Here is a 22,376-nt window from a genome sequence, read left to right on the forward strand (position 1 = left end):
GAAAACAACCCCTTGCATCTAATGGCTTCTGCCCCCCACCCCTTGGGGGCAGATGGGCCTAAAATCATAATGCTAATCTGCCCCCAATCGGCCAAAATAAATGCTCTCCAAAGGCGAGCAACCCTTGCCTAAGGGGCCGCTCCCCAACAACATATTTAAAAAAAAGAAAATCCCTGGTGGCCTAGTGAGCACACAGTAAAATTATTTATTTATTTGGGGCGATCTGCCCTCCCGGGTAGGCAGAAACGGCCCAAATAAATACTCCCCAAAGAGGAGCTACCCTTGCCTAAGGGGCCGCTCCTCGGCACAAAAGGCATTTAAAAAAAAAAGAAAAATCCCTTGTATCTAGTGGGCTTTCTTGCTGCAGGATCGCACCCAATGCACAATCGTGCAGCAGGAATGCTGAAAAGAGACTTCGGAGGAAAGGAAAACCCTTTTCTTTCCTACGACGAATCTTTTTAACCTTATCGATGCTCAGGACGGCTCCCAGCCGTCATGAGTCACGGTAGTCGTGTGCCCATGACGGCCGGGAGCCCCCCGACCGTTGCCGCTCCGCCCAAGCGCGGCTAATTCCCCGCCTGTGAGGGTGAATTAATTAGTGGGCGGAGTTCAGACGGCTCCCGGCCGTCATGAGCACACGCCCACCGTGATTTATGACGGCCGGGAGCCGTCCTGGGTACCTGAGTGCCACGACCAGCCCCGACCCCCCATCGCATCGTGGTGGAATTTGCCACGCGTGGAAGGGGAAAAAACCCCCCACCCTCCCCGAGGAGAAACTTACCTTCTCCTTGGACGCGTTGGAAGCAAATGGCTTCTGGCGAATCCAGTTTCACATAATGACAACCGAGCGCAGTGCGCTCAGATGTTATTAGATGACGTGGAGGAGGGGGACAAGGGGGGCAGCGGAAGGGCTTCATCTGCCCCCCCTGTGGGGACAGCATGAGCGGCCCAAGGGGGGAGTTCCAGCACTTCCCCCGTGGGTAGGTGCTAGGACGGCCGGTAGCTGTCCGACGCACACGCCCACCATGACATCGGACGGCTCCTGGTTATCCAGCGCACGGAAAGGGTTAAGTAAGTCACACAAATTAGGCTTTGCATGGCTTAATAAATCCTAAAATAGATCTTGCATTGCAAAATTATAGTTAATCTTGTCCTGTATATTTATGTGTCATGGGAAAGGCCTATGTTAATTTGTATTGCATCATGTGAACATCCACGCAAACTTTACTGAGACTAAGCATTTTGCTTTGAATATATGTAGGGCCTTATTACGAGTTTGGCAGTCCTCCTGCTGCACCACCACTCCTGTGCTTGTATGTGGACCGCAAAGTTTATGGTGTTCCCACCCACCAGATTCTGAGTTGAATCTTGGGTGGGCGGGCGTTCTCAAGGCAGCAGCTGTTTTAGGCTCATAGGAAAGCACAAAGCCGCCATTAAGGCACCAGAATCACATTCCTGCAGGGTGTGGCATGCACCATATTGTGCATGCCACCCCGTGCAGGACCAGGGCTGCAATTCCCTCATGCCCTAAAACAGCAGGGGGCCCTGTTAGGTTCACCTTAGTTGCATATCCTCCACCCTTTTCATTGCGGCCTCACCGCCATGAAATGGGTGGTGAAAATGCAACTCAGAATATGCTCGGTGGTGCCTCAGCAGAACTACCAGCATATTTCTTCTCCTTTCCACTGCGCCACCTCTGAGGGACCCTGGATCCTGGTGGAGGCGGCAGTTCTGTGGTGGTCCAATCACTGTTCTTGAAATACACAGGCGGATGCACAGTGGGGGCAGTGGTTGGGACGCCACTCTGAGTACAGCAGTCCTAGTACCGCCGTACTCGTAATAAAGCCCTTAAGGCGGAGGCAGGAGGTACGGCTTGAAGAGTTTTCTGAGAGAGTTATGGAATGCTAAATATCTTATTATATGGAGCGCTTTATGGTTCCAACTAATATTATAGACATGATATCACTTGAAAATTCTTGAGGCCTCATTATTTCCCATAAACTCTGCGGGGAGTCACCAAGGCGAGAATTAAAGGTTTGTCAGTAAATATGGATTTGACGGTAAGACATAGGCAAGTGGTAAATCACAGGGGGGAGTCTACAATGGGTTCCTGTGTCGGTGAGGAGAGGTGGGGAGGTTTACGAGGGTGGGGAACTGAGGCAGGCTGCTGTGGTGCTGGGGTGAAGGGGGAACTGCCTGAGCATTTGCTCATTACCTGCCTCAGTGGTTTCACTGTGTATGTTGTCACATCGGTTAAACAGGGTCAATTGTTACCTCGCCTGGTAATCTTGGATGGGGTAACACCAGCCCACCAGTCTAGGAACTGGACAGGGGCACTGCACAGGACAATTCGTAATGAGGGCCTTGGTGGAAAATGTCACTTTTCTTGATATATATCCATTTCCACTTCTGTATACACGTGAAATACTTTACATTCTAATGTGTTCAGTAAGTTTTCTTTAATGTATACAAAACCCACACATTTAAATGCTAGGGAAAATATTCCTCACTGGAAGAGCTTTAGTTTCCAATTTAGCAGGCAGGTAATTTCATTTTAGGACTCTGAACAGCAGGCCCTGAAGAATTCTCATGTGTATGAGAGGTTTATGGGATTTTTCATTTTCATATTCTTTCTGATACCAGGTGGTCTCCAAGCCAGCAGATGTGTCCAATATTAAGGGTCATTGTGTCATCCCGTTGACCAGCCGCAAGCCCTTCTTCTATGGATCTGAAACGCCCTACATTCCACAATTCTTGATTAGAAACTCTGGCTTGGCATGTGGGCACGGAAAGGCAGCGGCAGGGCATGGGAGCTTGAAATGAGACAAAAGACGCTTCAGTAGGAAAGCTATTCCTGAGGCTTTTTAAAAATTGTTTAAGTTCAGTAGTGCTAGCTGTCAATCATGCTCCAGTTTACACAAGCCTGCAAAGGCATATGCTATGAGAAATGCCATTGGGCTGTTTCTTTATTAGAACAGCCTCAAAACATTCAGGCAGAACAAGGTAAAAATATGGTCTCCCGTTTATGAAATATGTTTTTTGGGAAAAGTCAGATAGGAGTGCATATCGAAAGTTTTTAAATGCTCAGGTACAAAATCCTGTAGCTGTCTAAAGACCCTTAACAGTCTGTTACATTCTTTAGTTTCTATTTAATATGTGTTACAGCATAACATACCTTCAGTGGGCTAATCCTTCCACTCTAGTATGCTGTGTTTAATCTAATGGTCACAGGTTCAAATCCTTATACATGTGATGTTGATAAAATGCGTACCATTGAGTTTGGTAACAATGAAAATCCGTTATTTGTTATTTACCCCAAGATACACCTCAGAAGTGAGCGTGCATTCTACAATGATGTCTGCCATGTTATTTATTTACCCATAGCTTTTGATAGGAGCATAAGCAACAGTGGGGTATATTCTCAAGGAGCTATCGCCGAGTTAACGGCACTTTAGCGCAGCCAAAGTTGCGATAAATTTATCACCCCATTCACAAGCTGGTGCTAACTAACCCTGGGCATAGTTCACGTAGTTGCGCTACACGTAGCTACGCGAAGTGCACTTCGCACTACGCGAGATACACGTAGCACTACACGAACTGCGTAGTACGCTGTTCGAGATGATTGTACAGTGCAGGATGCTTGTCCCTACTGTGCAATCATTGCAAAATGCATCTTGCACAGTGCAAGCGGTCGTTTTCTGCCGCTCCAGTAGATTTTTACTCGAGCGGCAGCTTTCTCAACGCGGACTGGTAGTTTCTCATCGCGAGCTGTCGCGAGCATACACGACCACTCGCAATGAGAAACCTGACCTCCCCGCGTTGAGAATCTCGCTGGGAGGTTTATTTTCCACGCTCGCGTTCGGCAACTTGATGTTGCTGATCGCGAATGAGGAAAAAGTCTTGCCGGGATGTCATTTTGCTCGCTCGCGGTCGCCAACTTGACGTTGAGGACCGCGAGCGAGCAAAAAATGCCAACTACGCTACGCTGCACAATTTTGCACTGTGCTACGTGCAATTTGCGTAGCGCTAAGTAGCACAGACTATGCAAACTTCGCGAGCGTAGCGTAGTTGTCCGCCCAGGGTTAGTGCTAACAGCCCATAGCACCAGTTTACCTGTGATAGCAGCCGCAGAAAACATCGCCACAGATGACCTCAGCAACTATCGCTAATGAGATGCAGAGTAGACATTCCCGACAACACCACTCCACAACATTCTCAACGACCAGCCAGATCGGTGATAAGATCACAAAACATGTGATAAGGCGCGTTAGCAGCAAGAAATTAACACCTGCTCTGATCTGGTGCAAAGTCGGACAACAACCGGCAACAGACAAGGGAGCACAGCCCAGAGCCAAACATGAAGAATACCAGATGCACCCGGGCAACTGAACATGCAGCCCAGAGCCCCAATAAGGCAACAACACCCATCGCCACCACACCCAGGCCCCCTCCCTGAACCCACCGCCCCTCGCCTTGACCAACACTGAGGCAGCGCAGACAAAGACAGCAACCTGCTGAAAACGCACCAATCTCACAGACCCAACACCTGGGAACGTCATTGCCAACCACAGGCTCAAAAGGAGAACCATCCTACGCATCCTGACCACCATTGCCCACAGGCCGACGGTACCAACACAGCAGGCAACCAACATCCCTCTGCAGACAAAGCTGTTGGCTGTGCCGCACCTGTTGGCCTCTGGGACCTGCCAACCAACAACCGCCAGAGTCCGAGGAGTCTCACAGCCAGCCACATCCAAACCCCCCCAACTGTCTTGGATGCCATCATCAGCTTGGTACCACACTACCTATCCTTCCCCCACACTGCGCAGGAACAGCTGTAGACCAAGCAAAGCGTCAAAGCCATAGCTGGATTCCCTCACATGCCAGGGGGCAATTGAATGCACACATGTCCTACTTGTGCCCTCTGGTGGCACTGCACACAATATCCGAAACCGAAAGCACACTCATATCATCACTGTACATGCAATAGTGTACCACCTGGGAATCTCCACTAACCTCGATGCCAACCACCCATTCCGAGTGCATGAGTCCTACATCACCTGGCGCTTCCTGGCTGGCACCTACGTAAATGCACTGCTCGTTGGAAAGTACCAAATGAACACACTACACACCTCAACTCCACAACCATGCAACTCACAACACTGGGAATGCACACGTCACAAACTCACATACAACATGCCAAACAATATGCCCAACCACCAGACACGACAGCACAACTCACTCTGGCAACCTGAGCCAGCCATGAACATAAGCTATCAACTGCATGGCACCTCAGCCACACAATTGCAGATTGTGGGAAGTGCGAAGGAGGCAACTGACCGATGAATGACAATGTACACAATGCCAAGTGTGGCGTCGAAGCGATGGCCAGACTGCAGTATGCAGACCACACACATATCCATGTCGACACACACTGCTGGTGTATGAAGTGCAGCGGACAGTGGACACAACCATGTCCCCCCAGCCAGTGGGGAAGATCCCAGAAATGTAGCTTGTTACGTCACCCCCTGTAAGCTTGAGCGGAGTGGGCTGGCCCGGCGTACACCAGGCATGCATAGGGGTGTGAATTAAAAGCACATAGCTCTGGGCGTGGTCCTCTTTCAGAATGCCCAATGACTCTGCCAGGGCAACGCCCCTCACCACGCTACGAGGCCAACGCTGTCGCCGTGAGCGGTGTTGTCTGCGTTCCAGTGCGCCTGCTGCACCCCTAGCCACAGGACCCTGGACCAGTCCTGCCGGGCCCGGAGCACCCAGGCCTCAATGCACACCTGTCTACACCGGTGTGTGTCAATGAGGGCCCACATGCCGGTGCAAGCTCCAAGCCAGAGTGCCACGAACCTGGCAGCCTCCTCAGACCATCATGGCCTCCATGACACCGGCCCGCTGTACTCCGTTCTCATTGGGGTACTCCACCTGCATGTACAGTGGAAAAGTAGGTCACACATATGGAACTGAGTCTTGATTACACTATGGCAGAGAACATCAATTATGGCAGGTTTTATCTCACTATACTCCTATCGATGTGGTGCTACCAAGTCTATGCATAGCAGTCCATCCACAGGTGTCAGTGTGCCCACGCGGACTACTGCCCTCGGGCCACGCTGCGTTCGAGTCATTCTCACATGTGGGACTGAGTCTTGATTGGTCAATGGCAGAGTACATATCATTGCACGCAAGGAGAGGTGTAAGAGGATGACGCGTTCCAGTCCGGAGGGTAAAAGGATCATCGTTACGGAGGTGATCGAACACTACCAACAGCTGCCCTGGTGTCACTAACTCGGTGCATCGCGAGCCAATGACACGTGGCTGTGTTCCACTGCTGACAGCTGCCTCCGACCTACACTGTGGTTGAGTAGGTCTCACAGTTGGAACTGAGTCTTGATTACAATATGGCAGAGAACATCAAGTATGGCAGATTTACCTCACTATACTCCCTTTGATGTGGTGAGACCAAGTCTGTGCCTGGCATCCAAACCACACGTGTCTGTGGGCCCTTGATGACTATGCCGTTGGCCTACACTGTGGTCCAGCAGGCCTCACGGCAATCCAATCCAGTCCTTACCAGGCAGGACACATCATCGTCACTGACTGAACACCCGCTCGGCTCTGGTGCTTTTGCCTCCGTCAACCACAAGTCACCCCCAAATGTCATGTCAACGTCGTGTGTTAGAGTTCCAGGACGAGCTCGCTGGCCCGCACTGACTGCTGCCTCAGGCCTCCACTGCGGTCGAGTAGGTCACACTATTCAAATTCAGTCTTGATTTATTTATGGCTGAATTGATGTCATTGTACAGGCCTCAACGCAGACTGCATCCCCTTTCAACCCTGGTGCAACTAAGTCTGTTCCCCGAGACCTATGGACACTTTCTGGTTGAACTTTGGTGGAAACTGAGTCCATGGACTTGGGGTTGTCATCACCATCATGTTGGTGATACTGACTTTGTGGCTAAAGCAATGCCATGGCATTCCACTCCTCCATTTGCTGCTTCTGGACAGCTTCCACCCTCTGCATCATGCCCTGGAGGACACCTTCCACTGTCCCCTGCAAACCTTTGCCACATACACCTCGGACATTGATGAGGACCCGCTCAGCTTGCGTGGCCCATCTGACTGCACTGTAAGTTACCGTCCTGTTGCCAGGTGCCTGTGCCGGCCGCAGTGCATCCGGGGCCACTAACTCTGCGCTGGTCAGGTCTGGGACCCCTTCTTCTGAGATGTTGGATGGCCTTTGAGGCGATGGCCTTGGGGTCATCAACGCCATGTGTCTGTTGCCCTACACTGTCCGCTGCCTCCTGCCTCAAATGCGGCCCACCAGGGCTCACACACCATACTGAGTCCTGACCAGCCCGGACGTCTCATCACCGCAGGTGGCACACACCACCACTGCCCGGACCAACTCCAACCACCAACTGCCAGTGTCGAAACGGTCGTACTGGCAGACTGACGGAGTTGCCCGCACCTGTTGTGGATGCCATCTTCTGCCTGATCCCCTGCTCAGCACTCCAGGTGCCACTAGCTCTGTGCACCATGAATCATCATCCATAACTGTTTTGGTAATGTGCTGTGGGGAGCTCACGCAGCAATGTCACCTCAGGCAGTGTGGGAGACCTGGGACGGCGATGAGGAAGATGATGCAGGTGTGACACCCCCCACTGCAGCTGCATCAGTAATGTGCAGAAGGGACACAATCCTACACATTTTCTTCAAATGAGCATGCTCAGCTCTGGGGACCCAACCGCAGCGCACTGAAACTCACTGACACTTCTGTGTGTATGTTGGGTGACCTCTGTACTTGCTCCGGCTCCCTCCATGTTGCTCAGCAGTTGACTCTGTTATGCAGGTGTTTTCTGTTTCGATTGCACTGGTGTCCACTGTTCAAGTTGTTGCCAGCACCAAGTACTCTGTGTGGGCTGCCTTATACTCACCCCACACATATCCAGCACAGGCGTCACTTTACATGTGGCCTTGCGAATAAAGGGACCGGGTGCACGTGCCCGTAGCCAGTACAACATAATATCTGCGTGTGTCCCTGTTGTCTTGTTGTATGCATGAGGGCCCTGGGCATTAAAGGACATTACATTGTGATGTGTACAGTGGATGCAGACATGTCACCGCAGGCAGCGCGTTAGAGCTTGGACTTGTAGCTTTGTCGTCACCCACACAATTTGTAAGAGTAGTGGACTGTGCCGTCGTATGCGGCACCAACGTGGGTGTGTGACTCATATGTGCGTGCCCCTGAGTGTGGTTCTGTACTGGGAATGTGCATCTGTATGTGTCTCTATGGCAGTGTGGGTCTCCTTTGTGGGGTGTAGGTGGTCCCTGAAGGGTAATAGACACACACTTAAGTGATCTAGTTCACCTTCCTTGGGTTCAGAACACACCCGCACCTGTTGGACCGCCTCCTTTTGGCGTTCTGACACCTGGCATTGGGGTGCCATGTGTGGGTCGGTGAATTGTTGTGAGCCTGCCGTGCTTGCGGGTGCTGCATGCTGTGTGGTCTGTTGCAGGGGCTGGGTTCTCCTCTTAGTAGCTTGGCTGCCCTGCTTCTGGTGGTGGGTTGCATGGGAAGTCCATGGGCTGTTGTAGGGCATCGGTGTCGAAGGAGTGGTGGTCCTCTCCGGCATCACTGATGTGTGGTCTTCTGTGCTCTGCTGGAGGTTTTGTGTGTCCCTTTGCAATGTGGAGGGGAGATGCATGTTGACATTGTGTTGACATGTGTGTTGGCGCACTGCTCTTGTTTACATGCAGACTGTATGACAATGTACATTGTGACTGTTTTGGAGGTGCAGGATTTAGATGCGGGACAGTGTACATTTGGACTACATGACGGTGTGAGGTTTTAAGTGTACATTTCCATTTCAAAGTTTCCAGCTCTGTCAGATGTAGTGGGCCTGTTTCTGCACTTGTGCGGATCCTGTTGTGTCGGGGTTGCACATTGTAACACATTGTCGTCAATGTGAATGAGCTGTTATTGCTATGTGTGTGTGCTACAGTGTGCCACGTGGATGAGAGACATGATCCAGGGTCATTGTGGGTGTGCAGTGTGCTCTGCTTATTTGTGCATGTGTGCCATTGTGCCAATCTCCCCCGTCCCCCCAGTCCCTGGTCTTTACTCACCCTGTTAATGTTGTGTCAGGTCTTTCCGAGCTGTGTCCGCACTCTCGACTCCTTGCACCGTCACGGTACTGTTGACTGTGGCCTCCGTTTCCTCCAGCTCCTCCTGTGGTACAGGACTCCCACATTCTGTCGCCGCTGCTGCCTTTCTGTCGGCGCGGCGTCTTTGTGCCTGGTTTAGGTTTTCACGTAATGCCAGCTCCTCTTGGCCTCCTCCATTGGCCTCCTCGACACTCCGGCTGCATTCAAGGTAGTCTGATTGTGGGTCAGTTGCTGGTTGTGTTCTGTCACCTCCGTGCACTGGTCTTGTTTTCCTGCAGACTGCACCCTGTCTTCCTCTCCCTCTTCTCCTTGGCCTTCCCCGACCCGTTGTTCCTTGCTGGTGGTCTGTGGTGCTTGTGGAGTTCGCTTTGGACTCTGCGCTCGGTCAGGGTGCATCCATGTTGCTACGCACTTTGCCTTCTTTCTGGTGTGTTGTTTTTGTTGCTTTTATAGTGCATTTTCCCGCCAGACGCGTGGGATTGGCAGGCCTGCTGCTGGTTTTCGCTGCTTTTTGCATCACTATTGGCCTCATCGCAGCTTTTTTTGGCATATGTGTTTCGCATTTTGGCAGCGAGGCATTGATTTTAACGTGGTGAGTTGACGCGTTATCTGTTGACTATCGCATGGTACCGCCGTGTTGTGAATACCTGGTTAACACAGCGTAAATTTCCCACGATGGACTGCGATGTTGAGGGTTGCGTTAAGTAACTTTTCCTATGGTTATCACACGTTCTTGAGAATATCCACCAGTGTGTTTTATACACAAGGAAAATCAAACTTATGGACATTAAGGGGCATATTACGAGTTTGTTGGTCCAACCACTCAAGAACCACGGTTGCCAGTAGATCACAGCACTGGCAGTCTATAAAAGAGTTGACCATGGTGCTGGCAGTATGAATGCTGAGATCTTGTGGCAGTGGTGAGTACTTTTCCTAATATATCGATGCCTGTGTGTGCATTTCAACTACATATGTGTCGGATGCACACATATGCATGGTACATGTGGAAAAAATACCATCTAGCCATTGCCGGGATCTGGCCAATATGTGGGCAGTCCTGGCAATGGGTATATGGTATGGTACAAAGGGGACTCACCTGTTGATCGCAGCAAATAGGGTCATAATCCTCTGGGCGAAGATCTTGCTGTGAAGGGGGACCTGAAGAAAGTGATCAATGCCGGACTCTGCCTGAAAAAACAAGAAAGGGGTGAGTACGACCCCGAATCATTAGTCTCCGCTCTTGTTTTCGTGCCATAGCAGAGTATTTTAATGCTGTATTACCGCCTCAGTGGCCACTGAGGCGGTAATACAGCATTAAAATTGATGAAGGAGCCACTAAGGTGTTAGAGAGAAGAGATCTCCTTGGGATTCAACATAAGATATTGTATGAAGAAAAAGACATAGTATGCAGTATACAGATACTCTGCTATGGCACGAAAACAAAACAGTATTAAGTCACTAAGACCATATGGAAAAGGACATACTAATGTATGCCAACAAAAAACCTTGACTCCAATAACATCAATCACCCCCAGTAAAAAGAGAACAATTACACCAGTAAATCTGTGAAATGAGAACATTGTAAATATATGTACATTTGTAAATATGTGTTGTAATACTTTAAATCAGGACTACATATCCCAGAATGCCCCATGATGGGCGGATGGGAGCAGTAGTATAAAGTAGAAACAATGAACAGACTTCCCTAACCATGAGCAAGCCTTTATGGTGAAACACGTTGGTGGTGGTGGAGGCAAATAAAAACCTCTAATATAAGACTACTGGAGTGCGACATCTTTTAGTTATTTAAATATATATATAAAAAAATGAAGCGCAGGCTCCCGTGCTTCCTTGCTATTTAGCCTCCGGGTGGGCCAAGTCCCGGGGGCAGTATAGAGGGCCCAGAGGAGCCCCCCAGCCCTGGGGACTGCCACCCCCCGGGGCTTTTATAAAATATGTGCGGGGGCTCACAGCCCCCCCCGCCCCGGGGACCGCCACCCCCCGGGGCTTCAAAAATAAATGGGTGGGGGGGCTCAAAGGACCCCCAAGCCCCGGGGACTGCCAGCTCCCTGGGCTTTATGAAATTAATTACGGGGGGCTCACAGCTCCCCCAGCCCCATCCACCGCCAACCCCGGGGCTTCAAAAATACATATGTGGGGGGCTCAGAGGCCCCCCAAGCCCCGGGGACCGCCACCCCCCGGGGCTTTTGTTGCATTTAACAAAAAATAAAACCTGTGTGTGGTTGCGTCCACTGTCCACAACACTACAAGGAGCAGCAGTATATGTCCACATGGAGAGGTCTGTGCTCTGCATAGTGAGGTCTGTCCAGCACATCATCGCCAAACTTGGCATTGTGTGTATTCTTATTCATGGTTGACCTGCGTCCTTCACACATACTGTGGTTCTCACCTCTCCCAAAATTCAGCTATTGTGTGGCTGAGGGGCCATGCCGTTTTCAGAACATCCGCTGTCCTGTTCTCCACTGCCTCGGTGGTAGTCAGGGGGGTGGTCTGGGGGGGGGATCCTGGGGGTGGTGGCGGTGGGTGTTGTGGCCCTAGTGGGTCTCCGAGCTGCATGATCAGAAGCACCATGACATGTGTTGGCCTACAGATGTGGCTCTGGGCTTGGCTCCCTTTCATACCGTAGGTAGTCATCCTGTTTTACACCAGTAAAAGGCAGGTGTTAAATTCCTACTGCTAATGCGTCTTATCGCCTGTTTTTGGATCACATCGCAGATTTGGCTGGTCGTTGAAAATATCAGGAAGTGGTGTTTTCGTGTTTTTTTGCACAGGAACGGCTACTCTGCGTATCATTAGCGTTAGTTGTCACTCTCATCCATGGTGCTGGAAAGTCTCATTTCGCTGGAAAACTGGCGATATCGGTAGTTTGCAACCAGGTTGAGAATGGAACGATAATTCTTTCGCCACTTTTGCTGCGTTAAAGTGCAGATAACTTGGCGATAAGTCCTTGAGAATACGCCCCATCATTTTTTTATTTTTTCATCTGGATTCGCACACCCAGCTGCTTTAAAAAAAAATTATTATTATTATTTGGCCCTTGGGGTCCTTGTGGGATCCCCTGAGCAGGCCTAGGGGGTCAAGGTGTTTGTTCCCTTCCCACTTATCTTGTATTTTCACCTTTTTCTGAAATATTTTCATGTGATTGGCATGTAGCTACAACAAACTCCTAATAAACACAAGGGCTCGTTTTAGAGCTACCCTATAACCCAACAGTGGGAACTTATCGCCGAGTTATCGGCAGTTTAGCACAGCAAAAGTCGCGAAAGAATTATCGCCCCATTCTCAAGTTGGCGCACACTGCCCCATTGCCCACAGGCTGACGGTACCAACACAGCGGACAACCAACTTCCCTCCACAGACAAAGCTGCTGACTGTGCTGCACTTGTTGGCCTCTGGTATCTTCGAACCAACAACTGCCAGAGTCGAAGGAGTTTCACAGCCAGCCCTATTAAACTGCCTCACACATGTTTTGGATGCATGTCCACAAAAGGAACAGCGGGCCCCTGTATCCGCACCACACGCTCGTCCCAATTCGTAGTCTTCCTGCTCTACCAACCCCAACCCCAGCTGTTGCCTTGCTCCTCTGATCTCCAGATCTAAGAATGTGGTTTCTGAAATGGGTGAGTGCCAGGTCATGAAGTGCAGTAGTCAACAGTAGTGGAAAAACAGTACTTTATTACAAAAACATAAATTAACAACACGAGAACATCAAACAACGAGTGACATTCCCAACGGGGAATATCATCAGGGCAACTTGTAGATCCAAATAACTGCAGATCCTCCTGGAAATCCTAATACAATTCAATATTCCGAAAGTCCGGATTCAGAAACCTGTTGGATAAATGGTGACAATGGTCAAGCATTAGTATGGTCACAAACGTAATCTGGTACAATGTATTGCCCTTGGACAAACCGGAATGCTTACAGGTATGATCAATCCTGCACAAAAAGAGCGTAACAGAAGTTTGTGTGGTCGTAACCTTCATAGGAAAGAAAAGGAAGATTAGGACCACACAAACTTCTATTACGGTCTCATTGTGTAGGATTTATCATACCTGTAAGCATCATGGTTTGTTTCAGCTTCATACACCTGCAGCTTCACTTCACCCACACTGCGCAGGAACAGCTGGAGACCAATCATGGTAACCACGCCATAGCAGGCTTCCCAAACGTGTTGGGGGCAATTGATTGCACATATGTACTACTTGTGCCCCCTGCGGACACTGCACACAATCACCGCAACAGAAACCACACGCATTCTAACAATGTGTAGGCAAAACTGGACCACCGGGGCCTGTACGCTAATGTCGTCGCAAACTTCACAGGCAGTGTCCATGATTCCTACATCTTCCGCAAGCACCCCAGCGCTGGTCCCAAGACCGGTCTGCCGCCCAGCGATGACTGCCCGTCCCTGCGCACCCAGACCTCAATGCTCAGCTGCCGCCACCGGCGTGTCTCTCCAAGAGACATGTGCCGGAGCAACTTCCTCAACTGCAGCTGAATTCCGCGGCATAGGCCCCCAGCACATCCTGTTGCACTGAGCAGAGGAGTCTTGTTTGTACAGCCTGCTGCCTTTGGTGTACATGCGGTCCAGCTGAGCTCACAATTCAAATCGGGTCTTGATTGCCAGGATGGGGTAGCGAGGCCTACGCATCATCGCAGGCTGCACACCTGCTCAGCTCTGGTAGCACTAACTCAGTGTAGCTCAAGTCATCACCACGTGGTGGGAGGCCCGTGTCAGCCAAAATGCCTTGGCTGCCATTAACTCTGTGCACCTCAAGTCATCGCCACGTGGCGGGAGGCCTGTGTCGGCTAAAGTGCCTCGGCTGCCACCAACTCTGTGTACATCAAGTCCTCACGACGTGGCGGGAGGACATGTCTGCCAAAATGCCTTGGCTGCCACCAACTCTATGTACCTCAAGTCATCGCCACGTGGTGGGAGGACCATGTCGGCCAAAATGCCTCAGTTGCCACCAACTCTGTGCACCTCAAGTCATGGGTCCTTTATGATAGAATATCGTGGTGTGGACGCCATCCTGTCACCTCCAGCAGTGGGGAATGTGATGTGGTAGGTCCCTAGGCCCTCATGTATAAATAATAACCACATGGACACACCCAGATAGAGAGTGGAAATGGCATTGAGTGCGTGCGTCCGGCCTTTTTTATTGGCAGGGTCACATGTCCTGTGATGCCTGTGCTGGATGGGTGTGGTGTGGGTGTAAACCAGCCCTGAGAGAGTTGCTGTGGCATGCTGACAACTAGACCTGTGATCAGGAGAGCACACAGGGAAGACCTGGGAAATGTAGCATTTTCACCCCCCCGTAAGCATAAGCACAGTCCAGCATAGGGGTGTGAACAATGACCCCTGGGCTCTGGGCATGGTTCCGTCCTGGGCAGACAAGGAAGTAACTAATGCGTGTGTCTCTGTTGTAGTGTCTGCGGCACCCGGAGCGCAATCGATAATGTTGCACCCTGTAACTCAAGTCCCGCAACATGAGCAACATGGACGGAAGAGGGAATCACTGAACCTACGTTCATCCATACTTCTATACTTTAATGATCATAGACATCTTTGTGAATTTGAATGTTTAATGCACATTCAGTGGAGTGTTGTCTTTAGGTATTTTCTTCTCTTGTTTTTGGTATAGCCAGTACTATGTACTCATCCAATCACTCCACTAATTCCCAAGCACTTACCTTTTATACAATAAAACTTGAAAATTACGACTATTGGTTGGTATGACCTAATGCCACCACTGGAAGCAATGTTAATCCCAATAAATTTGCCCCCCCCGAGGGGCAACCAGATTTAGGAGTGGGGGCTACAATATTATAGCAATGGAACCCGTCGATATAGTGTTCTTGGGTAGCCCAAGTCTCCTGGAACATAACTATGTCCTGTTCCTTTATTACACGTAGCCAGTCCGGGTCACCAAGCATCAACTGGAGGCCTGCTAAATTGCAGCTCAAAATATTCAAATCTGTGTCACCCTTGGCTTTGGGTATAGCTAGCTGATCATCTAATGTATCAGTGAGAGGGGGAGGTTCAAAAGCCTGAAGATTTTCCGAGGGGTTAGGCCGATGTTCCAGTAAGGATGGTGGTCAATCCTGTGTATCCAGATCTGAGAAGGTCTGAAACCTGTTAGATACAAGGATGGGGGCAGGCATGTTTACAGTAGGCCTAAATTGCGGTTTATAAAAGTAACCCGGAAGGAGCACACAAATACTGGAGTTTTGGATAAATGTTAGCTCACAGAATCTTAATAGGCAATGAACCATATGGGGCCTGCGAAAGTTGACTACGATACAGTCACCATCAATGTTTTTAGGGGACTGACCAACCCACTCAACTCTGGGGACCATAAGGATCTTGTTCATGTCGGATGGATGAAACCTTTTGTGTTTTATTAACCAATCCACAGAATTCTTCCGAAGGTCAACCCAAGACTCCCTCTGGTCCACTGAGAGAGTAGGGACGCCGGCCCGAACTAATACATAAGGGGAGGTGGCTGGAGGTAAACTCAGAACATCGGTGTTAGGTCTCAAGCAGTTACTTCTTGTTCTGTCGATTGTGTTCCCGCTCAGGTCAGTTGGTGTAGCGCCAGGATCTAAGCGTTCTGGCTGACTTCTGTGTGGGCCCATGGTCTTCGTGTTGAGCTCCCGAGGTGGATCCTGAATATTCCCCGACTCAGTACTGGGTTTCAGCGCAAAAGGTTCTTTAGATTTGTGGCTAGTTATACATGAGTTAGTAGATAAGGACTCTTTGGGCATAGTGGCTCTTGGAATTGGCAGGTTGGATCTTGAATTAGCATCTACTGGCAATAGCAAGCCATCCCCCACGTTAGCATCTGGATATAAAGTCGCTTTGCTACCATTGCTACTTAAACTGTCCATGGCAGTAACCACACACTCTAACTTTCCACAAAGGAGGGTAAAATTCCTGTCAATCAGTTCTTTAAAGGGAGCTAATGCGGTTTCAAGTGTTGTCTCCACAGCGGTGACAAGAGCAGCATCCCCAATGATATAGTTTGTTGTTGGTGAGGAAACAACATCAGTCTGTGTGCTAACAGAATTGGTTAGTGATGTTACAAGATTAGTTGTGTTGTTAGCAGATCTGGGACCTTTTGTGCTTTTGGGTGCCAACACCCCGCTTCCGTTTAGCCGGTGGTACTCTTAACTTGTTCTCATCTCGGGGTTTAGCGACCCGTGCTCTAGTAGTTATGCTAGGCCCGTTGAAAGTAGCTGTGGGAAATTCATTCATAGTAGCCAAGGGGGAAATCGGAGACAAATTTTGAGGCATGGTGGACAAACGCAATAGTAGGGTGCCACCCGGATTGGGGATGCCTGGCAACGAGGACTCTGTAGTGTGGAAGGATCTAAAGGTAGTTGTCGCTCTGTCATTTCAATTTCGTGGGTCAGCAATGATTCTGCCCTAACAATGAATGCATTTAGGGTCCCCGCTACTCCTTTGCGCTTGCTCATAGTGGATCCGCAAATCTTGTGCAATCAGTGGCCAAATACAATAATACAAATGTGACACGGATACTGATGACAAGGATGGGAATATACACAAAAATACCTGAGAGCAGGGAGGCGTGCTCTTATGCAGGTAAACAGGTCCGGGCTCCGACGGGTGTGGACGGGCCCGCCCTTGGCCTGGGCTTTGCCAGGGCGCGGCCCGGGCACGCCCACGCACGTCCCACATTGCAGGAGTGCGCAGGTGTTTTTATGCTCCTCCAGGCATGATGGTGGTGTTGGCGGCCCTTCCTGCCGCTGGGGCTACTGGGATATGGAGTCCTCTCTGCCCTGGTCTGATGCCCAAAAGCGGCCCGCACTGTGGGAGTGCGAAGGTGTTTTTATGTCCCTCCAGGCGCGTTGGCGGCCCTTCCTGCCGCTGGGGCTCCTGGGATATGGAGTCCTCTCTGCCCCGGTCTGCTGCCCAAAAGCGTCCCACGCTGTGGGAGTGCGCGGGTGTTTTTATGCGCCTCCAGGCATGATGGCGGTGTTGGCGCCCCTTCCTGCTGCTTGGGCTCCTGGGATATGGAGTCCTCTCTGCCCCGGTCTGCTGCCCAAAATCGCCCTTGTGGAGTCATGCCAATCTACAGCTTCCAGGTTTGCCTGGCTTGTGAATTTTGAGAAACAAAAAAAAAGAGAATAGGGCCGAGAAAAAAACCTTTGGATTGGGTCAAGCTGCAAACCTTTCTCAGTGGCGAAGAGACCTCAGTGGTTGGGGAATCCTGCTTTGTCCCACTCAGCGTTTTTGGCACTGAAGCCAACAGCTTAAGCAGGAATTCAATGAATATGTATATGCCTTTGAGGAATGCTATGGGCTTGCAATGCTGGAAGATACTGAGCACATACAAAGTAAGTCCCAAGACACAAACTTTGACTGGGGCAACCTGCTTAATGCATTCAACCTCTCCTCGATCACGATTGTCCTGAAATCACCACTGGGTCGCACTCAACCATAAAAGATATTTTTCAATAGTGATTTACTATTTCTAGGTGTTTTTGCTTTAAACTTAAAAATTCATAACTCTGGTTCCCTTTAAACGATATTATTATTGTTAGTGTCTTTTGTTTATTAGATTTTTCTCTAAATTGGTTAGGAAATGTTACTGTTTTCTTTTTGACTTAAAGATAGTTAGTACCATAGGTGGGCGTGCCACTGTTGGTTTGAGCCTGGCTCAAGTCTTGTGTCTGGCTACAGCTCTTCTTGAGATCCTCTTGGACTCTTTAGCCAAAAACGAGTTGAGTCTGATCTTTTTGATCTGGGATTAAAGAAGAGATTGAGACCTGTAAAAAGATAGAGACAGATGGTTAAGGTGAGAGTGATAGTGAGTGAGGAAAGAAATGGAGAGAGCAAGGAGGAGGGAGAGGAAGAGATCGGGGCGAGTCAGAGAAATGGAGAGTGAGAATATTAGAAATGGGGTTCTCTAGTTGGCAGAGGTAGGTACCTTTGTCCAAATAGGTACCCTTGCTTCTAGTCAGGGTAAGGGGGAGGTGTGACTACAGGCTTCCCTCCTTAACTCCTCGAAGGACTCATGGGGCCAAATGATGGTCACATGTCAAGGTTTTTGTTACTTAACACAGACCAATTAGGTGCTGTATACTTGATTTTGTATTTTTATTATTACTAATGTGTTTACTGTGACAACTGGAGTGGGAGCATCGTCCTGATGAAATGCCTTGGGGTCGGGCATGAAACTAGTTGACCATATAGGGAAACAATAGGTCTTCACGCCTAGGGTTTTTCCCGTATATCCCACGATTTTATTATACCAGTTTAGAGGTAAGAAATACATTTGTTTTGGACTCCCTAATCTGGTATTTTTAACCTTTTTTCTTACTTCAAATAAACCCACTCCTTTCTAAGACAACGTAGGTGTTAAGGTGTATAGGGACACCCACATTTTTTCAATTTCGTGCTCCCGCGTATTCGTTCGTAGCAGCACGCCCCTGTCCATAGAGGGCAGGGATGGATCCTATGATGAAGCATGCCACCAAGAGGCCATCCGGGTGAGTGAGGACTTTTTGAAAGAAAAATATATTTTTCTTTCTTCAAGTACCTCCAAGGGTTATTTTTCTTCTTTCTCTGATACGGAAGGGACCCTTTTTTGGTTATTTGAACAAGAAAATGGCCACATTCTAAGAGTGGTATTTTCAAACACACAATCTAAAAACTATCTTTACTAAAAGATGTGTTATTAAATCCTTAGTTCAGGGATACCAAACTCCAATTATCCATCTTATCCCTATGGGAGGATATGCTTGTAAAATGTTACAAAGCATTCCCCACTCTGTCCTATGGGGCAAGATAGCCATTCAATAGTGAAAAACGAAATTGGCAGTAGTTCGCTATCAGGACATGTTACACACACTAGTACATGTCCTACCTTTCACATACACTGCACCCTGCCCAAGGGCGTACCTTGGTCCTACCATAGGGGTGCCCCATATGTAATAAAAGGGAAGGTTAGGGCCTGGCAAGTGGGTGCACTTGCCAAGTTTTCATGGCAGTTAACAAACGGCACAGAGGCACCACTGTGGCAGGCCTGAGACATCTTTTCAGGGCTACTCGTGTGGGTGGCACTATCAGTGCTGTAGGCCCACTAGTAGCATTCGATTTACCAGCCCTGCCAAACTCAGTGCACTTTACTAGGGACCTATTTGTAAATCAAATACGCAATCATGGATAACCAATCACAATAGCAATTTACACAGACAGCATATGCACTTTAGCACTGATCAGCAGAGGTAAAGTGCACAGAGCCCTATAGCCAGCAAACACAGGTCAGGAAAAAATAGGAGAAAGAAGAAAAACGTTTGGGGATAACCCTGCAAAAAGGGCCATTTCTAACAGAGAGAGACAGAGGTGGAGTCAAAGGGAGCTAGAAAAGTAGAGAGAGTGACAGAGGAGAGAGAGAGAAAGGGATGAGGAAGAAAGTAGAGAGCAAGATAAAGAGAGAACGACGGAGAGACAGGGGAGAGCACAAGCCAAAGGGAGAAATAAAGAGTACAACAGTTTATCAAGGATACAGAATGTGCGTTTAACACAAAAGGCTTAAAACCTCTCTGTACAAGTGATGTATTGTATTGCAGGTTTTTCCAGTTTTGTTTTCTGAAAGAATAACTTGGTAACCCCTGCCTTAAGGAAGCTGTTTCCAAACAGAAGCAGAGCTCTCTATATAGCTCCCTCTGCGTCACAGTTGCCTGGAGGACTCAGGTCAAACTCTCACCGCAGCAGAGAGTGTAGGAGTGCAGGGTTTCATGACGAGTTCAGCATTTATTGAACTCCTGCCTAAACCAATAACAGTAAAACACTGAACTGGTACATTAAACAAACCGACACGTAGGATTTTTTCCACTGTTGAACAATGTGCGGAACAAACTTAAACGTGATCATAACCATGCTTTAATAATTCCTAAATATTAAAAACTGGTAGTTTGCATTTGGGTGAGCAAACATTCACCCTCACAATAATCAATACTCATGCAATGCACCTAGTGGGTTCATTTTCAAGCGCATTACCCATCCATTGATTCATTCATTTCATAATGCTTTATTCGGAACAAAAAATAATGTCCATATAAGCACATACATAAGGAAATAATTACAATACAATACAAAATATCACAATGAATGACATATAGCTAAAAATAAAAACAATAATACAGGCGGGGGGAGAATAAATACTTAAAAACTCATGCTTTTCCTGACATTGATTGCTTTTAGTAGGAATGTTGCAGTAAAGAAACAAATATCAGGATGCTGTAGATTAAAAAGCAATTTAAAAGAATCACGCACTGTCCTGACACCAAATTTTACAAAGATAGGTTTTAAAAAAGCTACACGAAAATTTCTATACAGTGGACACAACAGAAGAAAGTGCATCGTGCTTTGTGCTGACAAATTGTCACACGGACAAGGTCCGGCGGGCTGCTTATTTATAGAGGGAAATGCAACCAATTTATGAACAATCCCCATCCTCAATCTGGTTAAAACGAACCTATGAGAGACTCTGGTCACCTGGGTTAGATACGGTTGATAACCCTTCAATTCGTTCATAGTGCTATATTGCACACAGGTAGATAGGTTACCATTGTTGCTAATCCGGTTCTCAGTTTTACACTGCAAGAAAATATGCTTCATTTCTGCCTTAGAAATTGCTGTGACCCCATATCTGTCAGCCTTAATATCAATACCATAGATTTCCTGAAAGCTGTTGACAATGTATTTGATCCATGGGATCTTAAAATGATTATCAGCAGTGAGACAGTCATTGATGATTGCTCTATTTAATGACGTTTCTTCTTTCAACCAAATTGACCGCCACAACAATAATGGCCTTAGGAGAATCAAATCAATTAAAAATGGGATACCAAGTTCATTGTGAACTAAATCGTTAGAAGCAGATTTGGGTAAATTCAGCAATTTTTTCAGAAAAACGTTCTCCTCCACCTGTAGACACCCAGCCGGGGCGAAGCCCCAGATCCCCGCCCCGTAAAGGGCGGTGGAAAGGCAACGTGACTGAAAGATCTTAAGCATGTCACTAAACCTTTTGTCCCCAAGTTTAGTGGCAAAAGTAAACACCCCGTGAGAGCTTCTAGCCATCTTAGCTCTAACACTGGTGTGCTCACTGGCCCAACTACCGTTCTTTGAGAAAATGATTCCAAGATAACTAAAATTATCCACTAGTTTGACCCTATATTGATCAATAAAATAAGAGTGAGGTTTACTCTTCCCTGGGCCACACACCATGGTATAGGTTTTGGTTTTATTAATCACAAGTTTTCTAGATGAAATAAACAATGAAAACCTATCCATTAAGCGTTGAAGACCTATCGGGGTCCTGGACAATAAAACGGCATCATCCGCATAGAGTAATACCGGAACATAGGTGTCATTAACTTTAGGGGCATCTGCCACTACTGACTGTAAAACAGAGTCCACATCATTAATAAAAAGGGTAAAAAGCAGGGGGGCAAGAACACATCCCTGTCTTATTCGCCGCCCAATCCGGAATTTAGTAGTACACTCTCCATTGGAACCGTACCGTACACTAGTACAGAGTTTTTCATAAAGCCGGGCAAAAAAAAAGATGATGCCCTCCGGGGCCCCCATTTCAATCAACTTGGCCCAGAGAATAGCATGATCTACTAGATCGAAGGCGCTACTTAAGTCTGCAAAGCAGAGATAAATAGAACCCTTCCTGGCCTGGGTATATTTCCCAATCAGAAGTTCTAGATTCAGGCATTGCTCGATCGTCCCACGGCCCTTTCTGAACCCATACTGGGAATTTGCCAAAATGCCATTATTTTCTGCCCATTCTTCTAGCCTAGCCAGGAGTACCCTACTCATTATCTTTACAGAGGAATCCAGCAAGGAAATGGGACGATAGTTCTTCACCTCCCCCCGATCACCTTTTTAAAAAATAGGTATAATAATTGATTCCTCCCAGCTTGGGGGTACCCCGAAGCAGACTGCGGCGTTAAAGACTTTAGCCAGCAAAGGACCCCATACCTCTGGCACTAGCTTGTAGACGTCGATGGGCACCCCATCGGAGCCCTGGGCCTTTCCACCTTTGCTAGCACCAATGCTGTCTAAGACCTCCGTAGTACTAATATCCAAGGGCACTATAGGCCAACAGGCATTTTGGTTGGCCAAAACATTGTCT

This window comes from Triturus cristatus, chromosome 11 (assembly GCF_964204655.1).
Source record: "Triturus cristatus chromosome 11, aTriCri1.1, whole genome shotgun sequence".
Lineage (NCBI taxonomy): Eukaryota > Metazoa > Chordata > Amphibia > Caudata > Salamandridae > Triturus > Triturus cristatus.